Source organism: Moschus berezovskii, chromosome 2 (genome assembly GCF_049115385.1).
Source record: "Moschus berezovskii isolate FMDL1 chromosome 2, NW_MosBer_1.0, whole genome shotgun sequence".
In the NCBI taxonomy this organism is placed as follows: Eukaryota; Metazoa; Chordata; class Mammalia; order Artiodactyla; family Moschidae; genus Moschus; species Moschus berezovskii.
The window spans coordinates 112,962,803-112,970,019 of NC_142461.1; positions in this window are offsets into that span (position 1 = coordinate 112,962,803).

Here is a 7,217-nt window from a genome sequence, read left to right on the forward strand (position 1 = left end):
GAACTTCTCCATCTTTGGCTGTAAAGAATATAATCAATCTGATTTTGGTATTGACCATCTGGTGATGTCCATATATGGGAGTCTTCTCTTGTGTTGTTGGAAGAGGGTGTTTGCTGTGACCAGTGCGTTCTCTTGGAAAAACTCTATTAGCCTTTGCCCTGCTTCATTCTGTACTCCAAGGCCAAATTTGCCTATTACTCCAGCTATCTCTTGACTTCCTACTTTTGCATTCCAGTCCCCTATAATGATCAGGACATCTCTTTTAGGTGTTGGTTCTAGATTATCAGTCTTCATAGAACTGTTCAACTTCAGCTTCTTCAGCATTACTGGTCAGGGCATAGACTTGGATTACTGTAATACTGAATGTTTTGCCTTGGAAACAAACAGAGATCATTCTGTTGTTTTTGAGATTGCATCCAAGTACTGCATCAGACTTTTTTTTTTCAACTATGATAACTACTCCATTTCTTCTAAGGGATTCTTGCCCACAGTAGTAGATATAATGGTCATCTGAGTTAAATTCACCCATTCCAGTCCATTTTAGTTCACTGATTCCTAAAATGTCGATGTTCACTCTTGTCTTCTCCTGTTTCCCATTGGGTCACAAAAGAGTCAGACACAACTTAGCAAATAAACAACAGGATGAAGTTACACCTAGATGTGCTTAGTCACTCAGTCGTTTTCAACTCTTTGTGACCCCATGGACTACAGCCCGCCAGGTTCCTCTCTCCGTGGGGATTCTCCAGGCAGGAATACTGGGGTGGGTTACCATGCCCTCTAGGTGGACCAGATTTTTACTGGAGTGGGTTACCATGCCCTCTAGGTGTACCAGAAAATAATGGTATACCTAAATGGTCTGCCATTATTTTTCTCATGCTAGGTTCATGATTAAATAATAATAGTCAAAAGTTTCTTTCATCCGTCTTGATATCAGGAGATATACTGAAATGGAAATAATGACTTGGAAGAAATATTCAACATCATTGTTTGAGTAATAGTACTCTATCCCCACTTTGAATAACATTTTCCTTACTATATGAGAGCCACTGAATGTGATGATAAAGGAAAGGTTTCTCTAAATGTATCCAAATTGTCAGTATGTCCCTGAGCTTTGTATCTAGCCATAGAATCTTTGTCTTAGACTCTTGAGGACCACCACCTTTGAGTCCAAGCTTCTCCCTTACTCATTCTCTTCTCCACCCCCAGCAGATTTTACTTATCTGGAATCTGATAAGAGGGTTAATCATTTTTCACTCTTACTGGTTCCTCTCTTGGATGGCGGGCAGGGCTCTGATCCTGTGTGTGGAGGGGTGGAGGTAGAGGTGGCCTTCCCAGGGGTCCTCCTGCCGCAGGACAGCTGTCTAAAAGACAATCAGGCATTTTTCACTGCAAAGTTTAACCTCTAATTAGCACATTCCCTGTCATTATTAGGCTAAAAGATTTTGTTTCCTTCCTACTCTTCAGTTATAATTTAGAGGCCTTCCTTCTATCACTTTGTTCTTTTACATAGTTGGGGTGGAGGGGAGAATGTATCCTGCCACACCTATGTGAAGCTCTTGCAGCCCTGTTAGACCTACCTACATGGAACTTACTGCTTCCACAGGCAGAGGTGATGGACAGGAACAGGCTAAGGGTTTAAGTAGTCACTTTTGGACATAATATATGTTATATTATCAATATTATTCATAGGGCCAACGGCTCAGATAAAGAAGTCCGCAGGTCAGTGATGAGATTTTAAAGAGAACACACAGAAATGGTTTTAACCTAATACAGATATAGAGATTAAATCATAGTGATGGCAGCAGCACTCCAGGATTTATTCTCTCAGTGTCTGAATCCACTTCATACCCTCTACAGCTCCTTTCCTCCTTATGAGCTGGACCTAAGGCATTCCAAAAAATCCCTCCATCCTTGTCCCCTCTGTGCCCACTCTTGTTTTAGAGGAGCTCCTAGCCTCCACCTCTGACTGTCTCACCCACTCTTCAGATCCAGTGATTATGTCCTTAGACTGGATGTTTCAGACTTACGCTCATTCCCACCTTACTTGAGTTGGGGACTCAGATACCAGTTTCCTCTTTTCCTAAACCCTGAATCCTACTCACTAGTCAACCCTACTCACTACTACTTCCCTCACTACCACACGAAACCCATACTCTGTGAACCAGCCTAAACCAGAGCTTTGAGTCTCATCTTCTGTAAGCTTTAACCCTAAAACTCCATTTATCTGGAAATCCAGGTGTGGCAGACAATGTACTTAGGGTTTCATAAAAATGAATCGAAAATCTGGCAAAAAACTGAATTTTAAAAATGTCTTCTAAATCATCAAAACTGTAATTCCTTACCATAACTCTTAGTTTAATAGAATACCTCTTGCTTACTTTAGTGGAGTTGCTCAGTCGTGTTCAACTCTTTGCAATCCCATGGACTGTGGCCTACCAGGCTCCTCCATTCATGGAATTTTCCAGGCAAGAGTACTGGAGTAGGTTGCTATTTCCTTCTCCAGGGGATCTTCCCAACCCAGGGATTGAACCCAGGTCTCCTGCATTGCAAGCAGATGCTTTACCGTCTAAGCCACCAGGAAAGCCCTTTGTTTACTTTATCCACCATTTATCTATCTCTCCATCCCTCTAAGCTTTGGAATACTAGACCCAGAGTTGGATACAGTTGGAAATCTGTAACTTTCACATTAAATAAGGAAGTATTCAACAGTTGATAATCAATGCTATTCTCAAGTAAGGCACTAGGTGGAGCATGTGAATTTAAAGGAAATTTTAAGTTGACAGTTCAGTTCAGTTGCTCAGTTGTGTCCAGCTCTTTGTGACCCCATGGACTGCATGCCAGGCTTCCCTGTCCATTGCCAACTCCTGGAGTTTACTCAGACTCATGTCCATTGAGTTGGTGATGCCATCCAACCATCTTATCATCTGTTGTCTCCTCCTCCCGCCTTTAATCTTTCCCAGCATCAGGGTCTTTTCAAATGAGTCAGTTCTATGCTTCAGGTGGCCAAAGGATTGGAGTTTCAGTTTCAGCATCAGTCCTTCCAATGAATATTCGGACTGATTTCCTTTAGGACTGACTGGTTGGATCTCCTTGCAGTCCAAAGGACTCTCAAGCGGCTTCTCCAACACCACAGTTCAAACGCATCAATTCTTTGGTGCTCAGCTTCCTTTATGGTCCAACTCTCACATCCATACATGACTACTGGAAAAACCATAGCTTTGACTAGACGGACCTTTGCTGGCAAAGTAATGTCTCTGCTTTTTAGTATGCTGTCTAGGTTGGTCATCGCTTTTCTTCCAAGGAGCAAGCATCTTTTAATTTCATGGCTACAGTCACCATTGGCAGTCATTTTGGAGCCCCCAAAAATAGTCTGTCTCTGTTTCCACTGTTTTCCCATCTGTTTGCCATGAAGTGTTGGGATCGGATGCCATGATCTTAGTTTTCTGAATGTTCAGTTTTAAGCCAACTTTTTCACTCTCGTCTTTCACTTTCATCAAGAGGCTCTTTAGTTTTCTTTGTTTTCTGCTGTAAGGGTGGTGTCATCTGTTAACCAGTGACAACAAATTATTTAACTCAGTTCAGTTCAGTTCAGTTCAGTCGCTCAGTCGTGTCCAACTCTCCGCGACCCCATGAATCACAGCACGCCAGGCCTCCCTGTCCATCAACAACTCCCGGAGTTCACTCAAAATCATGTCCACAGAGTCGGTGATGCCTCCAGCCATCTCATTCTCTGTCGTCCCCTTCTCCTCCCGCCCCCAACCTTTCCCAGCATCAGAGCCTTTTCCAATGAGTCAACTCGTCGCATGAGGTGGCCAAAATATTGCAGTTTCAGCTTTAGCATCAGTCCTTCCAATGAACACCCAGGATTGATCTCCTTTAGAATGGACTGGTTGGATCTCCTTGCAGTCCAAGGGACTCTCAAGACTCTTCTCTAGCACCACAGTTCAAAAGCATCAATTCTTCGGTGATCAGCTTTCTTCACAGTCCAACTCTCACATCCATACATGACCACGGGAAAAACCATAGCCTTGACTAGACGGCCCTTTGTTGGCAAAGTAATGTCTCTGCTTTTTAATATACTATCAAGGTTGGTCATAAGTTTCCTTCCAAGGAGTAAGTGTCTTTTAATTTCATGGCTGCAATCAGCATCTGCACTGATTTTGGAGCCCAGAAAAATAAAGTCTGACACTGTTTCCACTGTTTTTCCATCTATTTCCCATGAAGTGATGGGACCAGATGCCATGATCTTTGTTTTCTGAATGTTGAGCTTCAAGCCAACCTTTTCACTCTCCTCTTTCACTTTCATCAAGAGGCTTTTGAGTTCCTCTTTACTTTCTGCCATAAGGGTGGTGTCATCTGCATATCTGAGGTTATTGATATTTCTCCCGGCAATCTTGATTCCAGCTTGTGCTTCTTCCAGCCCAGCGTTCCTCATGATGTACTCTGCATATAAGTTAAATAAGCAAGGTGACAATATACAGCCTTGACGTACTCCTTTTCCTATTTGGAACCAGTCTGTTGTTCCATGTACAGTTCTGACTGTTGCTTCCTTACCTGCATACAGGTTTCTCAGGAGGCAGGTCAGGTGGTCTGGTATTCCCATCTCTTTCAAAATTTTCCACAGTTTGTTGTGATCCACACAGTCAAAGGCTTTGGCATAGTCAATGAAGCAGAGATAGATGTTTTTCTGGAACGCTCTTGCTTTCTCCATGATCCAGCAGATGTTGGCAATTTGATCTCTGGTGCCTCTGCCTTTTCTAAAACCTGCTTGAACATCTGGGAGTTCATGGTTCACATATTGCTGAAGCCTGGCTTGGAGAATTTTGAGCATGACTTTACTAGCGTGTGAGATGAGTGCAATTGTGTGGTAGTTTGAGCATTCTTTGGCATTGCCTTTCTTTGGGATTGGAATGAAGACTGACCTTTTCCAGTCCTGTGGCCGCTGCTGAGTTTTCCAAATTTGCTGGCATATTGAGTGCCGCACTTTCACAGCATCATCTTTCAAGATTTGAAATAGCTCAACTGGACTTTCTAGTAGAGTTTATTTATTTGTGATACTGCAACTGAGGTTTGTCAGTGCTTCCATTTTTAGTTGGTTATAAAAATGCCACACAGTGTGAAGATTGACCTCCCTGTATGCAGATCAGGCTGACTTCAAGTTCAGGTAAGGACTTACTGAAAGAAAAACAATTCCTAGGAAACTTGCCATTTTATTCAGTGATATTTTGAATTCTGATTCCCTCAGTCAGCGTGTTACCATGTACCTCTCAGAATACCACACATTGTGTCCAACATATTTACTTGCATTCAGTACGGGGAGAGAATGGAGAGTCCTTACTCTGGAACCAGGGCTGACTTTCTTTGTTATTTAATTCCTGACTTTCTTTGTTAAAAGATGCTTGAAATAAACTCTAACATAACCTATTTCATATGATTGCAAGCTATAAATTTAGGAAGGAGATAAACTAGCTGAATTTAATATGATGAGAATTTAATTAGTTTACTAAAAATATGTTACACTATTTGGTTTTATGATGAACTTTAAGGGAAAAAAGTGATTGGGTTTTATGTGAAGAGGATTTGGCCAGATATATGGACCTTCTTGCTTTTTTATTTAGCAAAGTGGCTAGATAGAAGCAGCTCTGAGTTTTAATGAAAAGCTGTTTTCCAAACTAATTTTTCTTTCATATCTCTAATATGATAGAATAGAGATGAATAAACTGTTCTGTTTAATAATAATTTTTAAATGCTTGGGTTATAAATTTGACTTTATTAAGTATAATTAAGTTTCATCTACTTTGGAGCTTTATATGAATTAGCAGCAAAATTGGTTCTAGTACTAGAGATGACTAATACCATGCTTAAAATATTCCTTCTTCAAATTTATCAATAATAGGGATCAGGAAGTAACTTTTAATTTAATAAGCAGGAAGTTTTTTAATGCCTGGGGAGCAACAGCCCCTACAGAAAATCTCACAAATATATGCAAGGGGATGCAGCACTGAGTGGTGTTTTGTTTATAATAGTAAAAAGCTGGAATCAGCCTAAATGCTTATCAATATAAGACTGGGTAAAAAAATCAGTATATATTTATATGATGTAATATTACCCAATGATTAAAGTGATACTTGGTCACGCACTGTCTTTATCTCTCTCTCCCCATTGCTTTTTTTCTCTCTCTGTCTCTTTGTATGTGTGTGTATGTCTGTCTGTCTGTCTATCCCTATTACCTTTTATACCCACTATCATAAAAACTCTCTCTCGCTCTCTTTTTCTCTAGATGTATATAGAGGGAGGTGAGGGGGGATCATGATGTTGAATGAAAAAAAAGTAAATTTGCGGAATAAAACCAACAGTATGATACCATTTTTATAATTAAACATATAAAATCTCTGAGTTGTTCATGAGTACAAATCAGTATATGACCAGTATTTTTAAATAGACAGGAAGAATACCCACCAAATAGTGGTCACTCAGGAAAGGGGATGCACTCAATATACTACCAAATTTGGAAAACTCAGCAGTGGCCACAGAACTGGAAAAGGTCAGTTTTCATTCCAATCCCCAAAGAAAGGCAATGCCAAAGAATGCTCAAACTACCACACAATTGCATTTATCTCACACGCTGGTAAAGTAACACTCAAAATTCTCTAAGCCAGGCTTCAATGGTACACGAACCGTGAACTTCCGGATGTTCAAGCTGCATTTAGAAAAGACAGAGGAACCAGAGATCAAATTGCGAACATCCGCTGGATCATCGAAAAAGCAAGAGAGTTCCAGAAAAGCATCTACTGCTTTATTGACTATGCCAAAGCCTTTGACTGTGTGGATCACAACAAACTGTGGAAAAATCTTAGAGATGGGAATACTAGACCACCTGACCTGCCTCCTGAGAAATCTATATGCAGGTCAGGAAGCAACAGTTAGAACTGGACGTGGAATAACAGACTGGTTCCTGATCGGGAAAGGAGTATATCAAGGCTGTATATTGTAACCCTACTTATTTAACTTCTATGCAGAGTACATCATGAGAAATGTTGGGTTTGATGAAACACAAGCTGGAATCAAGATTTCCAGGAGAAATATCAATAACCTCAGATATGCAGATGACACCACCCTTATGGCAGAAAGCAAAGAAGAACTAAAGAGCCTCTTGATGAAAGTGAAAGAGAAGAGTGAAAAAGTTGGCTTAAAACTGAACATTCAGAAAACTAAGA